Raw genomic sequence first — 25,297 nt, forward strand, 5'->3', positions numbered from 1 at the left:
CCAAAACCAATTTTTAAAAATCGCACACCTCCCCAAATTAAATACCTAGGAAATAAACCTGACAAAGAGGTGAAAGACTTATATGCTGAGAAATATAAAACATTAATCAAGGAAATTAAAGAGGATTCAAAGAAATGGAACGATACCCCATGCTCCTGGAATGAAAGAATTAATATTATTAAAACAACCATACTACCCAAAGCAATCTACAGATTTAATGCAATCCCTATCAAATTACTCCTGACGTTTTTCACAGAATTAGAAAAAACAATCCAAAAATTTATGTGGAACCAAAAGAGACCCAGAATTACCAAAGCAATCCTGAGCAACAAAAACCAAGGAGGAGGTATAACTCTCAGACTTCAGACAATATTACAAAGCTATAGTAATCAAGACAGTGCAGTACTAGTACAAAAACAGACATACAGATCAATGGAACAGGATAGAGAGCCCAGAAATAAACCCAGACACCTATGCTCAATGGCTCTCTGACAAAGGAGGCAAGAATATGAAATGAGAAAAAGAGTCTCTTTAGCAAGTGGTTCTGGGAAGACTGGACAGCTGCATGTAAACTAATGAAACTAGAGCACACCCTCAGACCATGTACAAAAATAAACTCAAAATGGCTTAAAGATTTAAACATAAGACACCATAAAACTCCTAGAAGAGAACATAGGCAGAACATTCTCTGACATCAACAGTACAAATGTTTTCTTGGGTCAGTCTCCCAAGGCAATAGAAATAAAAACAAAAATAAACCAATGGGAACTAATCAAACTTAAAAGCTTTTGCATAGCAAAGGAAAACATTAAAAAGAACAGCAACAACAATAACAACAATAAAAAGACAGCCTACAGAATGGAAGAAAATTGTTGCAAATGAAGTAACCAAAAAGGGCTTAATTTCCAAAATATACAAACAGCTCATACAACTCAACAACAGCAAAAAACAAAACAAAACAAAACAAAAAACAACTCAATTGAAAAACTGACGGAAGACCTAGACATCTCTCTAAAGACATAGGAATGGCCAGTAGGCACATAAAAAGATGTTCAACATTACTAATTATTAGAGAAATGCAAATCAAAACTGCAGTGAGGTACCACCTCACACCAGTCAAAATGGCCATCATTAATAAGTCTACAAATAAAGTCTAGAGAGGGTGAAGAGAAAAGGGTACCCTCCTACACTGTTGGTGGGAATGTAGATTGGTACAACCACTATGGAAAACATTATGGAGGTTCCTCAGAAAACTAAATATAGAACTATCATATGGTCTCGTGATCCTACTCCTGGGCATATATTTGGACAAAACTATCATTAAAAAGATACATGCACCCATATGCTCATAGCAGCACTATACACAATAGCTAAGGCATGGAAACAACATAAATGTCCATCGTCAGATGAATGGATTAAGAAGATGTTTTACGTATATACAATGGAATACTACCCAGCCATAAAAATAATGAAATAATGCCATTTGCAGCAACATGGATGGAACTAGAGACTCTCATGCTAAGTGAAGTAAGTCAGAAAGAGAAAGACAAATATCATATGATATCATTTATATGTGGACTTAGTAGCATCTGTGATTCTGCTGGAACGGCATCTGGCTGAGTGAGGGCACTTTATAGAGAGGTAGTTAGCAAGTCCTTTGTGAGGAGTGTGGAGCAGACACTGGGGTCAGCAGGGGACTCTGTAGCAGGTGAAGGGGTGGTGAATGGGAGACCCTGATTAGCAGCTGTGTAAATGATGGAAGCAGGCCCTCCTCCACAGGACCTGGCCCTGTGGAGGAGGGCCTACAAGGGGAGTGCAGGGCAAGAATCACCCTTGAAGCATGTGGAAAGACAGCAGAAGGTGGGCACTATCCTCTCTGGCCAGGTCACTGAGCCCTTATATGTGTAGGAGGTGCTGGTGTCACTACATGAGTTACTTCACTTTGTGTGTGAGACTGGCATTATCCTCCTCAGTTTGCAGATGAACAAACTGGGGCTCAGTGGCTTGTTCCAGCCCAGCACCTCCACAGATGTACCTTTGGGCTCACAGACTGAGGCCTCAGAGAAAGAAAGGACAGTCCCTGTCAGTCTTGTCTATGTGGGGGCTGCTATATACTCTGCTCATGTCATTGTCATAGAAGATAAAATGAAACAGGAAAGGGAGCATGTGTGAGGGGAGGGCATGGGAGAGGTTTTATAGGTGGGATTTTGAGAAGAGACTTCAACTGGCCCTTTTGAGCATCTGAAATGGGATTTCCCTCAAAGGGCAGTTCTGGGGCCAGCATCCCCAGAACCCCCAGGGAGTTAGAAATGCAAAACCTCAAGGCCTCATCTGGGAACACTGAGCCAGAATCTGCATATTCATACCCAGGGTTGGTGTGCGCCTTGATTACAGCTAAGAAGGACTGGTCTCCTACTGGGACTTCTACCCATGCACTTCAGCCTTGACCAGATGGGCCCATGTGCCATCCCTCCACTGAGTCAGCAACACCAGTTCCTCTCTGGTTCCTTCTCTGCTTTTATGCTTCACTTAGCATTGCCTCCTGCATTCTCTAATTCATTACCCTTTGCAGACCTCCCTCCCCAAGCAATAGGAGTTGGAAGACAGTGAGAGATGGAGGGGCCTTGACTGAGGACCACTGTGAGTGTGAAGAGAGCCATTTCCTCCTCTCCTGGTGCTGAGGGAATGAGTGGGAGATGTGTCCTCTGAATGGGTACATGGACGAGGAGCCTCGGGTTCTCCTTGCTCTAGAGGGGTTTGGAGGTAAGCCTCCTAGAAAGCGTCGTGCCATGACCTCAAGGCTTAAGGATGGGGGCATGGAATGTCTGGGAAGGAAATGGAAGAGCCCCAACCCCAGCCCAGTACTCTGAAGCCCTCATGAAGGGAACTCGTGCAACAGGATAGGAGCCATGGGCACTGAGGTTAAGAGGAGTTTTAAATGGGTTTCAGAGTAAAGACGCAACAAATGGGCAGTATTGAGTCTTAATCCCTGGAGTGAGTAACAGTTATAGCTCCCCATGAACTTGTTAAGGAGCTGCTACCCATTGGTAAAGAAGGTTGTGCAGTTAGTGGCAGATGCTGGGGAAATAAACCATTTCACATCTAAACCATTTCACGTCTAAGGGACTCCTCAACAACAAAGCCTTGTTGACCTGTGCTGGGCATGAAATAATGGATGAAGACTAAAGGCCTTGTAACTGGATGGGTAAATAGCTCTACCCTCTCAGAGCAGTGTCCCTTCCTCTGGGCCCCTTCCACCCACTAGTTCCCCTACTCCACTCTTCAACCTGTCCACACAGCTCTTGCTTTCAGCTTGAAGGTTTATCTTCCTACCATTCCCAGGGAATGCATTTGTTAGAATTTTTCAGAGAAACAGAACATGCATACAACACACACACACACATTATAAGGACATTGCTTACACAATTATGTAGGGCGACATCCCCAAATCTGCAGTTGGCAAGAGGAGATCCAAGAGAGCTAATAGTGTGGCCCCAGTCCAAAGGCCAGTAGACCTGGGACCCACAAAAAGCCAATATTTCAGTTAGAGCCTGAAGGTAGGGAAGTGCCCCCCACCAATATCCCACCTTGAAGGTAGCAGGAGGAATTCCATCTTACTCAGGGGGAGGTTCAGCCTTTTTATTTTATTTAGACCCTAAACTGATTAGATAAGTCACACCCACATTGAGGAGGGAAATCTGCTTTACTCAGTCTACTGATTTAAATGTTAATCTCATCTGCAAACATCCTAACAGACACATCTAGAAAAATGTTTGATCAAATGTCTGAGTACCCTGTGGCCCAGTCAAGTTGACACATGATATTAATCACCACATCCCCAAGACAACCGAGCAAAAGTGAAAGAACAAACTTTCTCTAATCATGGCTTCCTGCTGGTCACTGTCCCTCTCTCCTTTTTGTCCCAGTGGAACTTCTGGAAAAGTTATTTGCCCTTGCTCATCCACTTCCCACCCTCCTGGCCCCTCAGCCCAATCCATTCAGGCTTCTGCCTCCCACACTGTCCTTGAAGAAGTGGCTTGTGGTCATTGCCATATACAATGGACATTGGCAGCCTCATCTTACTGACCTCTTTGGGGCTCTTGGCCCCATTGACTATGCCCTGCTTTGGATCCCTTGTTTGGCCCCTGAGGTACCACTCTCAATCCCAGTGTTCTCATAGTGCTGACTACTCCTCTCTGGCAGTCCCCATCAGCTCCTTTGCTGGCTCTTCTTGTGTTCAAGGTTTCAACATTGGTGTTAGCATGGGTGTTTTAGGTTTTCTTTCATTCTTGGCCTTTTCCCTGGAGCGGGTTACACCTCTTCTGCTTATACACAAAAGCCTCTCAAACCTGCCCAACATCCTTGACTTCTTCCTGTGTTCCTAGTCTGTCTCCCACTGCCCATTGAACATTTCTGTCTGGATGCTTTAAGACACCTTGACACACTACCTGTCCTAAATCAAACCCATCTTCCCCTTTCCTCTCCCCTCACATGACCAAGGTCACCACCACCAGCCCAATCACTCAGAAAATCCAGTCATCCCTACCCAGTTTGTCTCCACCTCCTTAGGGTTAATGGTGTATCAACCCTGCAAATGGACCTCTTAAATCCCCATTATACCATTCCTTCTTCCTCATCCTCACCAACACTGCAAGCTGTTTATTGCTACTTGTTGTCTCCTTTCTCACCCGCCTCCCACATATCTCCACACAGCCACTGAAATAATCTTCCTAAAATGTAATTCATTTGTACAACCCCCTCCCCCAGCATTGGTTCTACACTGTCTACTGGACAAAATCCAGACTTTTCCTTGACATAGACTACAAAGCTCTCCCAGATCCACTTTTCCATCTCCATTTCCCCCTTTCTTCCTACTAAACTCTGGAAACTATTACACAGAATTTCCAAGCATTCTATGAATGTGTTGTGCTCTTTCACATATATCTACATATCCTTAGCTCATGCCATCTCCCCATCCTGGAGTGCCCTTTTAACTTTTTTCTACCTCAATGTAAATGCCTGGAAATAATAAAGATTGAAGTAGGGAAAAAACCCAAAAACAAACAGAAAATAGAAGAGTGATAGAGAAAATCAATGAAATCAAAAGTTCGTTTTTCAAAACGAGCAAAAATGACCAAACTTAAGCTAGAATGGCCAAGTGAAAAAAGATTCAAATTACTAAAACCAAGAATAATATAGGTGATTTGACTACCAGCTTTACAAAAATAAAAAGAATTAGAAGGGAAGAGCATGAACAACTATATGCCAACAAGTTACATAACTAGAAAAAATGGACAAATTTCTAAAAAGACATGAACTACTGAGACTGACTGAAGAAGAAATAGAAAACTGAAAAGATCTATAACAAGTAAAGAGTTTGAGTCAGTAATACCAGTTAAAAAACTTCCAAAAACAAAAATCCAAGGCCAGATGGCTTCCCCAGAGAGTTTTATCAAAGGTTTAAAGAATCAGTAATACAAATCTTTTGGGAGTTCCCATTGTGTCTCAATAGTAGCAAACCTGACTTAGTACCCATGAGGACATGGGTTTGATCCTTGGCCTTGCTCAGTGGGTTAAAGATCCAGTATTGCCATGAGCTGTGGTGGAGGTTGCTGATGCAGCTCAGACCCAAAGTGGCTGTGACTGTGGCTGTGGCTGTGGCTGTGGCTGTGGCTGGAAGCTGTAGCTTTGATTTGACCCCTAGTCTGGGAATTTCCGTAAGCCATAGCTGAAGCCCTAAAAAGACACACACACACAAAAGCAAACCTTTTATAGATCCTAACCAAAAAAAAAAAAAAAAAAAAAGAGAGAGAGAGAGAGAAAGGAGGCCTTCTCAAGTCATTCTATGAAGTCAGTATTATCCTGATACCAAAACCAGAGACTTCATAAGAAAACTACAAACCAGTGATACTTGTGATTGATGTGAAAACCCTCAACAAAACATTAGTGAACTGAATCTAGTAGCTCATAAAAAGGATTATAAACCATGATACAATGGGATTTGTCCTAGGAGTCAACATATAAAAGTTGGTTCAGGAGGATTAAGATGGCGGAATAGAAGGACTCAACTTCTCTCCTAGAAACAACAAAATTCACAACTAAAGATTGAGCAGTCTCCACCCAAATGGACTGGAAACCTTAAAAAAGATATACCCTACTCCAGAAGAAAAAGAGGAGGCCACATCAAGCGGTAGGAGGGGCGATTCACGATATAAACAACCCCATACCTCCTGGGTGGGAAGCTCCACAGACTGGAAACTAACTGGTTCACAGAGACTCACCTACAGGAGTGAGAGTTCTGAGCCACACATCAAAATCTCATGTGTGGGGTTCTGGCACAGGGAGAAAGAGCCCTGGAGCATCTGGCATTGAAGGCCAGTGGGGCTTATGCACAAGAGCTCCACAGGACTGGGGGAAACGGAGACCCCATTCTTAAAAGGCACACACAGACTTTCATGTGCACTGAGTCCCAGGGCAAAGCAAAGTCTCCAAGGGAATCTGGGGCAAACATGACCGCAGTTCTTGGAGGACATCCTGGGAAAACAGGGGGAATGCGGCTTGTTGTGAGGGAAGGACATTGAAAGCAAAGTTCTTGGGAATATTCAGTAGCAGTGCCTTTCTCTGGAGGTGGCCATTTTGGGAAAATCTGGCCCCACCCATCAGCCAGCTGCTGAGAAGCCCCAGGGCAAACAACAACCCAGGTGGGATCACAGCCTCACCCCTCAGTAAACAGGCTACCTAAAGACCCCTCAGGCACACAGCTGCCTCTAATCCCATCCAGAGACTAAGCCCCACCCACCAGAGGGAGTAGAATTGGCTCCTCCTACCAGGGGGCAGGCATCAGCCCCTCCCAGCAGGAAGCCTACACCAAGCCCCCATATCACAAGGAGGGCAGACACCAGAAGTAAGAGAGGCTACAACTCTATTATCTGTAAAAAAAGGTCACCACACCAAAAACCTATCAAAATGAAAAGACAAGCCCCAGGGCAAACAACAATCCAGGTGGGATCACAGCCCTGTCGCTCAGTAAACAGGCAACCTAAAGAGCCTCAGGCACACAGCTGCCTCTAATCCCATCCAGAGACTAAGCCCCACCCACCAGAGGGATTAGAATCAGCTCCACCTATCAGTGGGCAGGTATCAGCCCCTCCCATCAGGAAGCCTACAGCAAGCCCCTATACTGACTTCAGCCACAAGGGGGACAGACACCAGAAGTAAGAGAGGCTACAATTCTATTATCTATAAAAAGGTCACCACAACAAAAACCTATCAAAATGAAAAGACAAGAGAACTATAACTCAGATAAGGGAGAAAGGAAAAACCCCAGAAAATCAGCTAAGCGATGAGGAGATTCCCAGCCTCCAGAAAAAAGACTTTAGATTGTTGATGCTGAAGATGATGCAAGACATTGGAAATAAACTGGAGGCAAAGATGGATAACTTACAGGAAACACTGACCAAAGAGATACAAGATATAAAACTTAAACAAGAAGAGATGCAAAATACAATAACTGAAATAAAAAATTCACTAGAAGCAGCTAACAGCAGAATACAGGAGGCAGAAGAACGAATAAGTGAGGTGGAGGGCAGATTAGTAGAAATTATGGATGCAGAACAGAAAAGATAAGAAAGATTGAAAACAAATGAAGAGAGTCTCGGAGAACTCTGGGACAATGTTAAACACACCAACATCCATATTATACGGGTGCCAAAAGGAGAAGAGAGAGCGAAGGGGACAGAAAAAATATTCCAAGAGATAGTAGCCAAAAACTTCCCTAACATGGGAAAGGAATCACTCACTCAAATTCAGGAAGCACAATGAGTACCATATAAAATAAACCCAAGGAGGAATACCCCAAGACACATATGAATCAAACTGATCAAAATTAAAGATAAAATCTTGAAAGCAGCTAGGGAAAAGAAACAAATAACATACAAGGGAACCCCGATAAGGCTACCAGCAGATTTTTCAACAGAAACTCTGCAGGCCAGAAGGGAATGGCATGATATACTCAACGTGATGAAAGGAAAAAACCTCCAACCAAGATTACTCTACCCAAGGCTCTCATTCAGATTTGAAGGAGAAATCAAAACCTTCACAGATAAACAAAAGCTGAGAGAATTCAGCAACACTAAACCAGCCTTACAACAAATACTAAAGGAACTTCTCTAAGCAGAAAAGAAAAGACAGCAATAGGAAACAAAAATTCCACAAATGACAAGGCACACCAGTAAAGGTATACATACAGTAAAGATACAAAATCATCCATGCACAATTATACCACCAAAATCAGAAATCATGAGAAGAGGTGGGTACAAATACAGGACACTGGAGATGAACTTGCAATTAAGAGACCAACAACTTAAAATAATCTCATATACATATAGACTCATATCAAAACTTCAGAATAACTGCAAACCAAATTCTACAATTGATACACAAACAAGGAATCTCTGAAGAAGAAATATATCTCATAGTAAATAAGTGCATAATCCACCATGAAGGGGGTCATTTGACATCATTCTTGGAATGCTGAAGTCTTCTTACATCTGATTCTGATTTCCTCTCCATCAAAGAATTTATGATAATTATAATTAAATAATGCAACTGTATGATTAAATAATACAGTTCTACAATTCTAATATTAATAAACTTTTCTCTCCATAGTAGAAAAAAAAAGTTGGTTCAGCATACAAAAATCAATCAATATAATATACCATATTAATAAAGAGGAGAACCCATATGATTATTTCGATAGACACAGAAAAAACATTTGATAAAATCTAACACCATTTCATGAGCAACACCTTCAACAAACTAGGAATAGAAGGGAACTTCCTACATCTAATAAATGGCATCTATGGAAACCCTATATCTTACACCATATTTAATAATGAAAGACTGGAATTTTACCGCTTAAGATCAGGAACAAGCCAAGGATATCTTCTATTGCCACTTCTATTCAATAGTGCAGTGAAAGTTATGGCCAGAACAACTAGGTAAGAAAATGAAGATGCATTCAGGTTGGAAATAAAGAAGTAAAACAATCTGTGTTTGCAGATGACATGATCTTGTATCTAGGAACAACCCCACCCCAACTCCATCCGTGAAGAAGCTATTGAAATACTAAGGACCAAATTAAGTAAGGGTGCGTAATACAAGATTGATCCCAGGTTATCCTAATTTAATCAAGGATTGGCATAATTTTTGAAGCTGGGTTTCAGTCCCTTTGAGGAGTAGTCTCTTTGTAGCATCTCATGGTCAAGTAGCTTCAAATTCTGGGCTAACTTCTCTGGGATTCTCCCTCTTCCCCACAATTTCTCACTGTCTTGCTAGCTGTCCAGTGATGTTAAGATCTCCTACTGTTAACTAGAAGGAGAGTTAGTCTGGTCCACCTGGTCCACCATTTCTGGACACAGAACCTATCTCACAGCAGTTTGCTTCTTCATATGAAAGATTATGGGCTTACATTTTCTCCAGAAAATTTATGTTTACTTTTGTCAGGTGCCAGGGAGTACTATCAACTTCAGCTCACTCTCCATTTGGGAGTTGTTCAGTTTTCACAGGGAGTATGAATTCTTGTTACCTTCTTTCTGTGTTCACCCATTGATGGTAGTGACCTTCAAGAGTCCTGTCTTTTTAAAATTTATTTATTTATTATTTTTTTGGTCTTTCTTTGTCTTTTCCAGGGCCGCACCCACAGCATATGGAGGTTCCCATGCTAGGGGCCAAATCGGAGCTGTAGCCAGTGGCCTACACCACAGCCACAGCAACTCAGGATCCGGGCTGCCTCTGCAACCTACGCCACAGCTCACAGCAATGCCAGATCCTTAACCTACTGAGCGAGGCCAGGGATCGAACCCACAATCTCATGGTTCCTAGTCGGATTCGTTAACCACTGAGCCACAGTGGACTCTCCTCAAGAGTCCTGTCTTTATGCAGGGGCCTCTGAGCAGAATTCTCCCCCTCACCACTCCTAAATTTGTGCTCAACATAGCTCAGTGCAGCTGTGGCTCTAGGCCACCAGGAACCAGCAGATGCCTTCAGCACAAAAGTCATTTCACTCAAAATTTTGATTTCATTGTGATTCCTGCCCTCTGATTATTTTCCTTACTTTATTGCTAGCTCAGCCAATCTTTCAACATGTGTAGCTAAAATTATTTTGTCATTTTAATATGGAGTGGTCTGGGAGGAATTTTTGAGCAGATACAGTCTGCCATTTTGCTGTATGAATTTCACAATGTTAACTCATCACTTAAAATTAATAAAATAAGGAGTTCCTATTGTGGCTCAATGGGTTAAGGACCTGATGTTTTCTCTGTGAGGATGCAGGTTCAATCCTTGAGCTGGCTCAGTGGGTTAAGAATCCCAGGTTGTTGTAAACTGTGGCAGATGCAGCTCAGATTCAGTGTTGCTGTGGCTCTGGCACAGGGCCAGCTGCAATTCCAATTGGGCCCCTAGCTTGGGACTCGCATATGCTGTAAAAAGAAGAAAACAAACAAATAAAAATTAATAAAGTAAGGTTAAGAACAAATATAATAGTAGTTTCCCTTACTTCTCCCTGTTTTATCCAGTAATTATCATATGTAGGAGCAGGCATTCAAAGCACAAGATCTGGCATCAACAAACCTGGGCTTCCCTCCTGACTCTGCCATAAACAGTGGAATGACTTCATGCAAGCCACTTTCAATTTTAGCATCTATAAAAAAGAATATATTCCCTCAATATTTACAGAAATTTGAGGGATGTCAGATTACTAAATTGTGACCTCCTTGAGTCAATAAATACTCATTGAGCACTGACTATTTATTTATCTAATTTATTTACTTATTTGGGCCACACCCCCGGCATAAGAAGTTCCTGGGCCAGGGATCAAATTAGAGCTGCAGCTGAGGCAATGCTAGATCCTTAATCCACTGTGCCAGGCTGAGGACTGAAGCTGCCCTACCAGAGACACACCAGATCCTTAACCCTCTGTGCCTCAGTAGGAACTCCGAGCATCTACTATTTTAAAGACACTTTTCCAAGTGCTAGAGATACACACAGAAATGTGTGTGTGTGTGCTTGTGCACACATGTGTGGTAACATAATAAAATGAGGAAAAGCAAATTATGTGATATTTTCGATGGTAATAAGTACTATATCAAAATGTAATGCAGGAGTTCCCATCGTGGCTCAATAGTTAACGAATCCGACTGGGAACCATGAGGTTGCAGGTTCGATCCTTGGCCTTGCTCAGTGGGTTAAGGATCTGGCGTTGCCATGAGCTGTGGTGTAGGCCACAGACGCTGCTCGTATTCAGCATTGCTGTGCCTCTGGCTTAGGCCGGGGGGCTACAACTCCGATTCGGCCCCTAGCCTGGGAACCTCCATGTGCCGCAGGAGTGGCCCTAGAAATGTCAAAAGGACCAAAAAAAAAAAAAAAAAAAAAAAAAAGTACTGCAGATAAAGTAAAGAGAATAGGAATATGAGTATGGAGGTATGGCTATTATTTCTGCATCCCAAACAACTGACCATGACCTGGTGCGACTCTGAATAAATATTTGATAGGTGAATTAACAGCTCGCAAGACACCTATCCTGTGTATGGCAATAACAGTAGCTTTTGTTTTGTAGAATGGACATAATTGCTACTGGATTTCCGTCTTTATGCCCACTTGATGGCAGGTTTAGCGGTCCTTTGAGGCTCACAAAGCTGTGCTTGGCTCAGAAGTTATCCTGATGAAAATTGGGGTAGATATCCAACTCCCTTCCTTCTTCTGGAAGAGCCCTCTGTACGAGGCATCCCTTCTTATGGGGCATCATTCTGGTCTACAGGGCTGACACCTTCCTGTCCGGGTTCTCCCTTACTTCTTAGGCGAGGTGGGAAGCCCTAAGTCCAGGTTGAGGGCCCTGAGCCTGCGTTGCAGGTCCTGGTTCAGGCTCAGGTGGGGCCTAGATGTGCGCCCACATGGATGAGAGGCAGCAGAGGGAGGACGGCAACTCGACGCACAGAGTGAGGGCGCCCGGCCGGCAGGGGGCACTGTGACGTCGCGTTGGCTCCAACCTGGAGGCATGCTCCTTGCTGCCTGTTTGGTCTGTGAGTGACAGAGCTTGGATTTAAACTCGCATCAATTTGATATCAATGGTCATGGTTTTCCTACTGTCCTTGGCTCATTTTCCTCTAACTCAGGCTGGGGCTTGTCACTCAGAGCACCCAGAAGGCACTGGGTTCTGGCACAAGACTTCTTTTGACAGATGCAGAAAAACTGACAAGAGGCTCTATGGGGTTTGCCAGACCTGTGCTCACGCCCCTGGGTCTCAGCTTAAAATGAGAACTTTCAAGAGATGTGTGATTGTGAGCAAGCCCCTGACCTCCAGGGCCTCCGATTCCTTGTGTGTCCCCACAGCCCATGCCAGTCAGAGGCTCCTGTGCTTGAAGATTCCAGGATGAAGCTGGAACCAAGAGACTTAAGTGCAGCAGCCCCAAACATCTGGCCCCGAGGACCTCTCTCCTAAACCTCTCCTCTGCCCGAGGTGCTGAACTAAGTGCCCTGGGGCCAGCTAGGGGATGCCCTTGTTTATCCATTATTGCTGGCCTGGCTCCTTCTTCCCCTCCCTGCCCCCCTCACTTTCGGTGGAGGAAGCTGCCCATCCCCTACCACTAAACCACTGGTTCCTGAATGTCAGAGGCCAGAGGAGGTAGCCACTCCCTGGAGGCAACTCTCCTTACCTAGAACGGAGGTTTTCCATCTTTCACACTACTCTCTGTTATGCAGGCTGCTGTGAGCATCAGGTGGATTACTCAGGGGAGGGTGGATGACTTGAAGGCTTCTCCTGATGGTGCATCTCTGGCTAGACCTCACCCCTCTCCTGGCCCAAAGTGCCAAAGCCACCATCCCTGCCTGCCCGCTGTCCCTCAGAGGCCAAGTGTGCAATGGGGAGGCAGTGCCAGGGGATGGGAAAGTTTGGGGGTTGGGGGAATTCTGTCTACTGATGAAGACCCTGAGCTAGAAAAAGAGGGGACAGGATATCTATCCAGGAAATGCCATCTTTCAGGAGAAGAATGGTGAGAGCAGACATCCTTGTCTTGTTTCTGATCTTAGGAAGAAAGCATTCAGTCTTTTACCTTTAAGTATAATGCTGTTTGTTTCCTATATATCTTATTTACAATGTCGTGTTAATTTCTGTTGCACAGCAAAGTGACTCAGTTATAAACATATATATATTCTTTTCCATTATGGTTTATCCTAGGATAATGAATATTGTTCCCTATCCTATATAGTAGGAACTTGTTTATCTCTTCCATGTGTAATAGTTTGCATCTACTAACCCCAAGCTCCCAGTCCATCCCATTCCCTCCACCCTTTCCCTTGGCAACCACAAGTCTTTTCTCTATGCCTCTGAGTCTGTCTCTGTTTTGTAGATGGGTTCATTTGTGCCATATTTTAGATTCCAAATATAAGTGATATATGGTATCTGTCTTTTTCTGACATATTTCACTTAATATGATAATCTCTAATTGCATCCACGTTGATGAAAATGGCATTATTTTGTTCTTTTTATGGCTGAATAGTATTCCGTAGTACATATATACCACATCTTCTTTATCCATTCATCTGTCAATGGATATTTAGGTTGCTTCCATGTCTCAGCTATTGTGAATAGTGCTGCTATGAACATAGGGATGCATTATTTGAGTTATTTTTGTCAAGTATATATGTCCAGGAATAGGTTTGCTGGGTCATATGGTAATTTCATTTTTTGTTTTCTGAGGAACCTCTTTATAGTTTTCCATAGTGGCTGTACCAACTGACATTCCCACCAAGAGTGTAGGAAGGTTCCCTTTTCTCCACACCTTCTCCAGCATTTGTTATTTGTAGTCTTTTTAATGATGGCCATTCTGACAGGTGTGAGGTAATATCTCACTGTAGTTTTGAATTTCATTTCTCTAATAATTAGCAATCTTGAGTAACTTTTCATGTGCCTATTGGCCATGTGTATGTATTCTTTGGAGAAATGTCTACTCTTCTGCCCATTTTTCAGTTGGGCTGTTTTTGTTGTTGTCGAATTGTTCAAACTGTTTGTATATTTTGGAAACGAATTCCTTGTTGGTTGCATCGTTTGCACATATTTTCTCCCATTCCATAAGTTGTCTTTTCATTTGTTTATGGTTTCCTTTGCTGTGCAAAAGCTTGTAGGTTTGATTACATCCCATTGGTTTATTTTTGTTTTTATTTATATTGCCTTGGGAGACTGACCTAAGAAAAAATTGGTATGATTTTATGTCAAGAATTTTTTGCCTATGATCTCTTCCAGAAGTTTTATAGTGTCTTGTCTTTTTTTCTTTTTGGTCACACCCATGTCATGTGGAATTTCCTGGGCCAGGAATAAAACCTGTGCCACAGTAGTGACAACGCCAGGTCCTTAACCTGCTGAGCCACAGAGGAACTCCCATGGTGTCTTGACTTATATTTAAGTCTTTAAGCCATTTTGAGTTTATTTTTGTGCCTGGTGTGAGGGTATCTTCTAACTTCATTGATTTATAGACAGCTGTCAAAAATATGGAATGCTTCACAAATTTGAGTGTTATCCTTGTGCAGGAGCCATGCTAATCTTCTCTGTATCATTTCAATGCTAGTGTATTTGCTGCTGAAATGAGCATTCCTTGTTTCTTTTATTATATATATTATAATATATATAATAATGTATAATATATATATACCTTAGTGGTTGTCCTAACAGGTTGTCCTGTTAATTTATAAATTATAAGTTAACATCATAATTTATAACAACCTGGTTTGGGATAATACCAACCTAATTTTAATGGTATACAAAACTTTGCTCCTATATGGCTCAGTTTCTTCTTCCTTTTTAATGCTCTTATTGTCACAAAAGTACACCTCTATATATTATGAACCTGTTAACACGGACTTAAAATTATTGTTTTATGTAGTTGCCTTTTAAATTATATAGAACAAAGGTATTACAAACAAACAATACCCCCTAAATTATACTGTTGTCTTAGTCAGTGTAGGCTGCTATAACCAAATACCAAAGACTGAATGGCTTAAACAACAGTTATTTCTCATAATTCTGGAGGCTAAGTTCAAGATCAAGGTGCTAGATGGTTGAGTTTTGATAGGGGCCCTCTTTCTGACTTGAAGATGGACAACTTCTAGCTGCAGAAGGCAAAGAAATCTCCTGTCTCTTCTTTTTTGTATAAGGGCACTAATCCCATCATGAGGGCCCCAGCCTCATGACCCAAACTAATCCTAATTACCTCCAAAAGTCCATTTCCAAATATGAGGATCCCATGGGGAATTAGGGCTTAACATATGAATACTGGAGGCCTACAATCTTTCATTCCATAGAATCTGCTTTTATATTTACCTATGTAGTAAGTTTTACCACTCTTACATCTTCATGTGGATCCATATTTCTTGGCCATCTGCCTCTTCTGCCTTCCTGTTCTTCCTCTTTGCTAACTTATCTTCTTTCCCCACAGCTTCAGGCATCCTTTTATTCATCCTTGGGCCTCTAAGAATTGTACTTCCTATCTGTGCAACCATGACCTCTGCTGCTTTGCAAGGCTGCCTTCTCTCCCACCCTCATCCTAAATGCCATGCAAGGACATCTGTTTCCAAACCTGTCAGAACATAACCCACTTGAAGGAAAGTTGACTTTAGACACTATAGTATTTTCCTTTGTCTTTAGAAGACTAGGGCAGTGACCTCTACATTGTCTGTAATGCTCCAGCCAGTTGCACATAGTAATTATTCAATAATGTGGTTGAACCCTTGAGTTGATACTGGACTTTGGAAGGGATGCTATAAAACACATCCCTTAGTAAGGTCTTAGTAATGGGTTTCTGGTAGGAGCAGACCACCAGGGCTGGCCATTAACACCACATTATTCAGGCCATTGTTAAAGAACTAATCAATCGTGAATTAGAACTTGAGCCATGTATAACTTATTCATGGCTTGGTATCACCACTAATCATGTTCAAGAGTGCTGAGAAAAGACTAAAATGAGTGAAAAGTTGAAGGTTTAAGGTTTCTTGACACAAAGCTTATTTAATGATATTTGGGAGTAGGTGACGTATTGAGGTAACCAGTCCTGGTATTAGTCCAATTCCATCAGTGATCCCAGGGGGTAGAGAGCTGCCCAGATGCTGAGCTCTCTGGAAAACAGTGATTAGTATTCAGCATGTGTCTGGGGAGAAACAATATACAGCACATTGTGTATTTTCAAAGCCCTAAATGGAGACCATAGGAGAAGGAGAGGTTTAAGATTTCCACATAAAATTCAAAAGTTGTATTAGTCTGTAAAGAAGGGCCAGATTTCCTTGCAGTTGGGGACATAATTCCTCAGAGCCCCATTGGACCAGAAACTTCAGAGGGACAAAACACAAAGCAAGCTTAGAGTTGCACATGGCAAAGCCACTTTTTAATGCTACTGGTCCAGCTACTATTATTACCATGAACACTAACACTGGCCACCATTTCTTTGGATCTACTGTGTACCAAGCTCTGTTTTAGGTGTTTTGTAGAATTAATGCATACAATTGAATTTTCAGAGCAATCTTTCATGGTATGTTGTATTGTCCCCATTTTAGGATTAGAAGACCACATACCCTCAGGTACCTGTGGCACTGAGCACACAAAAAGTCCATGGCTGAGAGAGTCACCTGACTGCTGCCTCCTCACTATTCCTATAAATCCACTCTGTGGGGCTGATTCTTCCCCTGGCCCTGGATGAAAATTTTGGCCTATGAATTTTCTGGTCTCTCCTAGGTAATATAACCAGCTCTCCAGTCCCTTTCTCAAGTCAATTTAAGTTGCAAAATATGGTCTCAATTCAGTAATAAAAATATCCAGTTCCATTGACTAATCCAAGCTCTGAACTTATTTAAAAGTTGAAATGGGCTCCTCCTTCTCTGGCTTGGGCTGGAAACCTCCTTGCAGAAGAGGTTCATGATAAGCATCTTTGAGCTTTCCCCATCTGGGCATTCTTCCTCTTCTGTGGGCTTAGAGTTGATGGAGAGGAAAGGGAAGCAGGACAGGTCCTACTGATGGGGTTATCAGGACAGAAGCATTCTTTGGGCCTGGGAGGCACTTAGGGCTGACCTTTCTCCTAGAGCACTCCTGTGTGTTGTTCAAGATACACGCCCATCACTCCATGATATGTGGGGATCTCCCCTGTTGCGTGACATGGGAGACCTGCTTTCCTCCAGTTGTGGCTGACATCCCTTCTTTAGCTCCTGGGATGTTGCTGGGTCCCACATGGGGACCCTTGCTGTGTGGTCCCCTGATCACACAGTCTTCTCGGACAGCACCCCTCCCCAGCTGGCTTTCATACAGAGTCCACACATTCAGACACACTTGGGTGCAGGTTGATTCTGCTGCAGCTCCTGCTCTGCCATCAGAACTGAACTGTGTTCCCCCCGCTCCTTCATATGTTGAAGTCTAAGCCCCAGTATGACTATGTTTAGAGGGAGGACCTACGGAGAGGTAATGAAGGTCAAATGAGAACATAAGGTGAGGCCTTGAACTAATAGGATTAGTGTCCTTATAAGACACCAGAGCACTTATCACCCCCTTTTCCCACCTCTCAGCACACCGACAGATCTATCCCAAGAAATCCTTTAGTCATCAATGCTTTCAGATACATAAAGTGGGTGAGGGGCTTTAAGAGATGTGTAACTGGTCTTGCCTCTTGGTTTTGACCATTTTGGTCAAGGATTGTCTTCATAGCAACCCAAACTTCCACTTTAACACGATATAAAAATAGCCATAAGAAGCCAGGCCTGTGTCTTCATTCCAGGTCTTTTTAAGATGTGGTCTCTGCACAGTGATATTGAACTGACTCTGTGAAGTGGGAGGATTTAGGACCATAAGCTCATGAGGGCAGGGCTGTGCCTATCATACCTCCCATGTATGCATGGCCTCTTCATGCACTTGCCACAGAACCCACACTATTGTTCAGGTGACATCACCTAGCACAGGGCCTGGCACACAAGTTCTCCATGAATAATTGTTCAGATTGCTGAATGGAACTGGGTGGCCAGCTTTCCAGTGCCAGAATGAGGGGTGGGGAATCATATAAAGATGCCAGGGCCTTCTGGAAGGTCCAAGGAGTTTTTTTGTTTGCTTGTTTGTTTGTTTTTTAGGGCCGCACTTGCAGCATATGGAAGTTCCCAGGCTAGGGGTCGAGTCAGGGCTGCAGCTGCCGGCGTCTGCCACAGCCACAGCAATGCAGGATCTGAGCTGTGTCTGCAACCTACACTACAGGTCCTGGCAATGCCGAATTTTCAACCCCCTGAGCAAGGCCAGGGAATGAACGCACATCCTCATGGATACTAGTTGGGTTTGTAACCCCTGAGCCAGAATGGGAACTGCCAAGGAGCTGTTTGTGAAGGGACCCTCCATGGGACAGAGCAGGGAAATATCACCAATTGAGCATTTCCCACGGAGCTGGGCCAGGCCCATTTCCTTCTGAGTTCAGCTCACACCTCTCCCTGTTTTTTATCAGGCTTACATGAGCCATCTCCTCCCCACTCAAGGGTTCCATCTGCTTCCAAAGGAAACAATCACGGAGGACAGGGCCACACAGCTGTGAGTATCTAGCTGCCTGGAGGAAAGGGTCCGTGCCCTGGGGCCTAGACATTAGCTAGGGCCTCCTTCTATGGTTTGGAAGATGAGCCTTGGTACTTGGCTGAGGCAGGGGAAAAACCCCAGAGAAGCGTAATTAGGGCAGGGCTGAGGGTCTTTGCTGCTCTCAGTTTCATCCCTAATTTAGTGCTGGGTGACCTTGGCAAAAATCTTTACTCTCTAAATGAGCCAGGGAGTGGGTGTCTGCTGGCTAATGCTTTGCATATGTATATTGCAAGGAATGAGACTCCGGGAACCATATTTTGTCCTTGAGGGACAAGCAGTGCAAGTTATTTATTTTAGGAGGAGGGCCTAACCAACTCCCCTAGCTCAGCCCAGAAACACCCCTGGCTATCCTTGCATGAAATCTCAGAAGCAACGATGTCTAATGAGGTGTGCTTTTTCTGCCTGGAGCCCAGCTAGTCTGCTCCATGCAGAAGGCAAAATGCTATTTGTCGGGCCTTCAAGGTCCCGTTTATCTGACCACAGCCACCTCATGTCCACGTTCGTTTATCCAGATGTCTTTATGGAGGCATTCATCCGCACCAGGCCCAGCACTGGGCCCTGGGGGTGCAGAACTGGAAACATGCTGGTCCTTGCATCTGCAGGTTCAACGCCCATCATACCCACAATGCCACAGCCCATGTTCCGGCAACTTTCCATCCATCTCCATTCTTGTGGTCTGTCCCTTCTGGCCGGGATTCTCGTTCCTTTCCTCTGCCTTCCAAATCCTTTCTCCTCCTTCAGTATCTTCTCTTTGAGGTGTTCCACGTACTCTGTTCAGCAGAGCGAGTCACTGATCATTGCTTTGTAAGAGGTAAAGCCCAGAGCATCTCCACAGCTGGTCCATTCCTGTCTCAGCCCCTCTGTCTGTGCAATGATAGATGTTCTGCATGTCTCTTCATTACTCAAAACTGATGGGACTTCACTTTGAGGTGCTTTCACCCCCAAATCAACCTTCAGACCTTAGACCCCACAGCAAGAATTCCTTCAGGCCTTGGTGTATGTTGGGGGGTATCTTTTCATTCTGACAAGGTAAGGTGCATTGCAGCTTACCAGAGCTGGAGTCCCAGTTGGGTAGGCAGAGGGTCCAAAAGGCTGGAGAGCTTGTATGATAATGAGATAGAATAACTACTTGGGTGATTGATTTATTAGTGTTTTCTCTTTCAAAAGAGAGCCACCAGGAGTCAGGTTGGTTTCTCACCCTGAGAAGGAAGTGCAGGTCATAGGTCAGCCAAGGGTGGGTGAGCTGAACTGGCAGGGCAGGAGGGGCCAGTGACCATCTGCTTAAACACAACCCTCTGACTTTTCTGCTTTCCTCCCAAGAAACGACCTGTCCAGGCAAATGGGCCCCAATGTCCACCTGTGGGTCCTGTCTAAATCCTGCTGAGAGTCAGGACCATTCCCTCTTCACATCCTGTTGTAAAATACAGTCTGTTCCTAGACTACATGAGGTACAGCAAGGCTGACAGCTAGAAAACGATTGCCAATGACGAGACAGTTTGTGACTGGCAGTTCCCAAGGGGAGGGAGCAGGCCAGGCCATACGGGGCCACCTGGGTAGCACCAGGGCCACTCAGGAGGTAGAGGGTATGTGGGGGCTGATATGGGCAAGAGCTTCTTTCCTCTTTTCGGCAAAAGCCTTTATTGTGGTTTCTCTAGGAGGGAACCAGCAAGTCAAGGTTATCAGGCTTAGGACTGGCTTGTTTGAATAATTTCAGGGCTCTGGGGCATAGGGACTGTTTCTAGTTGCCCGAGACCTGGTCCTGGGGTGATCAGGGCAGGTGGACGGTGGCCCTGAGTGGGAGCCTGATAGGGGAGGTGGGGTGTGGGCTCTGGACCAGTTGGTTTGCATGTGAAGAGCACACTGTCAGACCAGGCTTGGAATTGGCTGGCCCTGGGAGAAAGGGTCAGTGACCTGCCTGACTGTGACTGAGACTCTGAACATTGAGCTCATGTTGCCACCATGAAAGATGCCAGCAGCATACCCCTGGAAGGACTGCCTTCTGCCCTCTGCTGGTATGTTCTCAACCACCCAGTGTCTCACCAGGCTGGGAGCTGAGCCCAGGGAGGCCCAGGTCCCCCACAGCTGCTCGTGGCCTCATGGGAGAACAATTGCTGTGAGCCTTATCAGAGTGGCAGATGCACACATCGGGGGCAAGGGGATGGGGTCCCCACAGAGGGACAGAGAGGAAGGCTAGCTCAGGCTGAAGGAACAGCCTGAGGAAAGGACGGGGATTTCAGAGCATTTAGAGCAGGATGTGGCAAATGTCTTCTATAAAAAGTCACCCATTATATATTTTAGGCTTTGCAGACCTTATACTATGCCTTTTGCAGTGCCAGAGCAGCTACGGGTGATACACAGACAGATGGGGGGGGGGGGCTCGTTCCAATAACACTCTTTTTTTTTTTTTTTTTTTTTAAAGGGCCGTGGCATATAGAAGTTCCTAAGCTAGGGGTTCAACGGGAGCAGTAGCTCCTGGCCTACACCACAGTCACAGCAATGTCAGATCCGAGCTGTGTCTATGACCTACACCACAGCTCATGGCAATGCCAAAGCCTTAACCCCCCAAGCCAGGGCTCGAACCCATATCTTCACAGATACTAGTTGGGTTCTTAACTCACTGAGCCACAACAGAAACTCCTTACAAGTCTACTTATAACAAGAGGCAGTGGGAAGGAATGGCTGATGGGCCATGGTTTTCAAACACCTGACTTGGGGGTCCACAGGCAGGCCTGGGCAGGGTGCGGGAGCGGGACAGGACAGGGCTGTTTTGAGGTGAGCCAGGGATGGGCTTTGAGCCGGGAAGCAGTAAAGGGAGCCCCTCTTAGACATGGTCTTCAAAAAGTCACTTTAGTATTGGTGTGCTGGCTGGAGGCAAGGCCAGCCAAGAGGCTGCTGCAATGGGCTTGAAGCAGAACAGTGCTCCCTGATGCCAGGGACAAGGGACAGACTGAACTTAGGAAACAGAAAGTGACATGACTTGGGGATGTTCTGGCTATGGGTTGATTCTCAGGCTTTGGCTTTTATATGACAGGATGGATGGTAGGGCCAGGAACATGAAGCTCAATCCCTGTCTGTTATGGGAGATTCTGGAGAAAGACAGCCTGAGCTTGCCCCTGAGTGTGCCACGGAACACTAATGGGAGATGGACAGCAATGCAGGGCTGTGGCTGCTCTCAGCCCTCGAGAGGTGTGACTCCAGGCTTCTGCTGTCAGGTGACTGTTGTTCCTTTGCAGTCATCTGTTTTTTTCTCTTTGGCTGCTTTAAGATTTCTTCTTCATTCTCGATTTCCGTAGCTTCACTATGATGAGTGAAGGGTGGATTTCCCTCTATTTATTCTGTTCACTCTTTTTGAAGTCTTTCTTTTTTTTTTAAGCATCAGTTCAGTGTTGAAGTTTTAAAGATATGAGCTAAGTGAATAACGAAACCAGTTCTTCTAGCTACATTTTCTATTCTTTAAAACACAATGCAATGATTGTTTACCTCACATAAACAGCATTATAGTTATTGCTTTCTTTGTAGCAAGCTATTATTTTTTATCCTTTTTTTAAAAAGATTTTTATTCTATTATAGTTAATTTACAATGTTCTGTCAATTTCTGCTGTACAGCAAAGTGACCCAGTCAAACATATATATGTACATTCTTTTCTCACATTACCCTCTATCATGTTCCATCAGAAGTGACTAGATATAGTTCCCTGTGCTATACAGCAGGATCTCATTGCTTATTGCGAAGCCTTTCACTCTAAGGACTCATGTCTCTCATCAATTCTTAGACATCCTCAGCTGCTAGCTCTTCAAATATGGCTGCTCTGCTGCCGCTTCTGTTCTTATCTCTGGAGCCCCTATCAGACAAACGTGGATAACTTTCAAGCTGTTTCACTCTTTCTTAACTTTTAAAAACTTCCTTTGAAAAATTCCTTTGTTCCTCTGTACTGCCTTTTGGCTTAAATCCTTCAATGCTACCTTCCAATTCATGAATCCTCTGTTTGGTTCCTTTATCTCCAGAGTTTATCCAGTGTTTTGGGTTGTTCATGTTCTTTTTCGACTTTGCCTCTCAATTTTGAGTCTTCTTGTTGCTGTTTTTTTTTTTTTTCCCTTATCCATTTGATTTTGCTCTATGACTTCCTGTTTCTTTAAAACATGTGATACTCTTTGATCTCTCTCTCTGAATATCCTAAAATAGCCACAGAAAAGTCTAGCTTATATCTGCCACTGGCCATGTGCAGACAGATTTCCAACCACCATGGTCAGGGAGCTTGGTCTAGACAGAGAAAACCACTCAGAACTATTCAATATGCTCCAACCCCTTCAGATGCTTGGAAAGCTCAGGTGATGTCATTATGAGGTGACTTTTGTGACCAATGCAGTGTCAGAGGCACAGGATGCACTTGAGGTGCTTACAAGGGAACTTGGCTTTGCTGGGGTAACCCATCTGAAAGATAGTAGATCCAATATCTCCTTGGGCAGAGGTTTGTTTATCCTGAATTCAGAACCAACAGCCCTATTAATTTTGAATTGGCTTAAATACTTTGCCACACTTGGGCAGAGCCACTATTTGCCAAGAGAAGGTACAAGGATGCATTGTTATGAGGCTCTGAGGATGCATCATTCATCTGTCCCTCCACTCTGCAATGGCTACACTGCTCAATAAAAAGGTTATTGGCTTATGCTATAAAATGATTGTTTAATGTATGAGTCATGATATAAGTTTTATAAAGCATAACTTATACATTCAGATGGGTGTTGCAGCTGCCTTGGGAGCCTCTGTCCTAATTGAGAGTTATGGATTCAGGGACCCTGCTGAATAGCTCTTGGGCCATTATATAGGTCACAATAGATTGCCCAAGTGTGACCACATGTTACACTTCACATGTATGCATTATATGTGTGTGCATATGTCCATGAGGTATATGTAGAATAAAAATGGAATACATTATAATATATTTGGACACACCATCTACTTATTTTGTAAAAAAACAATATTGATAAAAACCATTAACACATCAAACCATTTGCAACACACTCTTCCTTTCATGGAATCCCAGTGTAATAACACAGCATTTGGCTTCCAGTGAGGTTTCCAAAACTTTCAGTATTTGATAGGTCAACAATTATAATTGTATGTTGACTTTGCCATGTACCATTTTAATGATGTGTTAATACATAGCAATCCTTGGATGGGACTTCCAGAATTGCCATTTTATAACTGTCAACTGGCGTATTAAAACAAACCTCAGCGGCAAGAAAGCCAATGGCTAGAGATCCATCATTAGCCCAAAGACTGTTGAATGTGTGATTGGCACACAGAATTAGACTCAAAGTGAGACTCCAGGGACCTCTAAGACATCTAGAGAGCAGTTTGTTTGCAAGGATCCTGGGTGAGTGGTTTGAGAGTGAGTTGTAAAGAGTACTTGGCAATCTCAAATCTCAGTGGAAATTCAACCCCTAGAGGAGGCTGCCACTCCTTGGGGCCTTGGTGGAAGTTCCTACATGTGCAGGGCATCCAAAGTCAGAGTGAAAAATTATCTGAAACTGGAGAGAGTGGGATGAAAATGCAGGCAGCAGAAAGGGAGGAAAGAGCAAAGGAGAGATGATACAGGGAAGGAGAACGAGAATAAGCAGATACTGGTCCAAGAAGGAGACAGAAAGTGAGATAGCAAGTGGAAAGCATGAAAAAGAGAGCAAGAAGGAGAGAGAAGTAGGATGCAGCCTGTTGGAGACCACTGTTGGACACTTCCGCTTTCCCTGAGCCTCATGTAAGTCGAACTCCATGTCGGTGTATATACCTTGTGAGTGTTGGATGGTGGAAAATAATTATTAGTAATGGGGTAGGTCCCTAGGCAGCCCAGGTAGTGTGCTGGACCTTCTCCTCATCGCTCTGCAGAAGGAGTTTAGCTTTGGCTTGACTGGGCTCTGTCTACCAAGGGGCCCTTTGATTCACTGGGTTATTTACATTTTTCTTACAATGGGATGGATTCCCCAGACCTTAGTATCTAGTCTTTTTCAAGGGAAAGCCCAGCATTCTAAGAAATTCCAAGAGGAGAACCTTCTAATTTTTTGGTTGTTTTTGAATGTTCTACCCTGTGATGCTGAAGTGACTCCAAATCTACAAGGGGATGCTTTTCTGAAAGGGGCTTCAGAGCCAAGGGGATGACAAGTGCATGGATGGTGGTGGTCATAAAAGTGGTCCCTGCTCACGGAAATCCCACTGTGAGCATTTAGCTGCCCTGGAACCCAGCCAGGCAGGAGGGTTTGTCCTGTTAAGTCCCTAAACCCCCAGGTTAGAATTTTATTCCAGAAAGACCAGATGGTGGCGCCACAACAAACTAACGACAATCCTTAGCAAACCAGAAACTCCCTGCCTCCTGAGTCTATCACTCTCCTCTTTGAAAGATAGCTTGGAAAGGAGAGAAAACAGCTTTAAATCACCATGGCAACCACCTGGAAACAGCTGTCTCTGTTGACAAGGGGTACTTGGTAAGGGGGAGAATTTGAAAAACAGCCAATATCTTGTTCTCCCTGACCTACAGCTGGTTATCCAAATATTTGTACTATTTAAGGCATATGCAAAAAAAAAAAAAAAAAAAAAAAAAAATTGAGAGAGTTCCCGTTGTGGCTCAGCAGTAACAAAACTGACTTGTATCCAAGAGGACATGGGTT

At 43.9% G+C, this 25,297-nt stretch overlaps 1 long non-coding RNA gene and 1 other non-coding gene across 2 annotated transcripts in view; both read right to left on the reverse strand.

The window, feature by feature from the left end:
- LOC146406418 (uncharacterized) overlaps nucleotides 1-25,297 on the reverse strand; it is a 33,012-nt gene that overhangs the window by 3,727 nt on the left and 3,988 nt on the right. The window contains exon 2 of the long non-coding RNA XR_014815182.1: nucleotides 8,914-8,995. This is a non-coding gene — a long non-coding RNA (uncharacterized LOC146406418). The remainder of the gene's footprint in view (nucleotides 1-8,913; nucleotides 8,996-25,297) is intronic.
- LOC146406419 (U6 spliceosomal RNA) lies at nucleotides 14,536-14,642 on the reverse strand. The gene has a single exon (XR_014833801.1). It is a non-coding gene; the product is annotated as a U6 spliceosomal RNA (small nuclear RNA).

The sequence above is a fragment of the Sus scrofa genome, chromosome 1 (assembly GCF_054392235.1).
Source record: "Sus scrofa isolate SSC_HxYL_T2T_F1_AM1 chromosome 1, Sscrofa_HxYL_maternal_Yorkshire_Landrace_v2.0, whole genome shotgun sequence".
Classification (NCBI taxonomy): Eukaryota; Metazoa; Chordata; class Mammalia; order Artiodactyla; family Suidae; genus Sus; species Sus scrofa.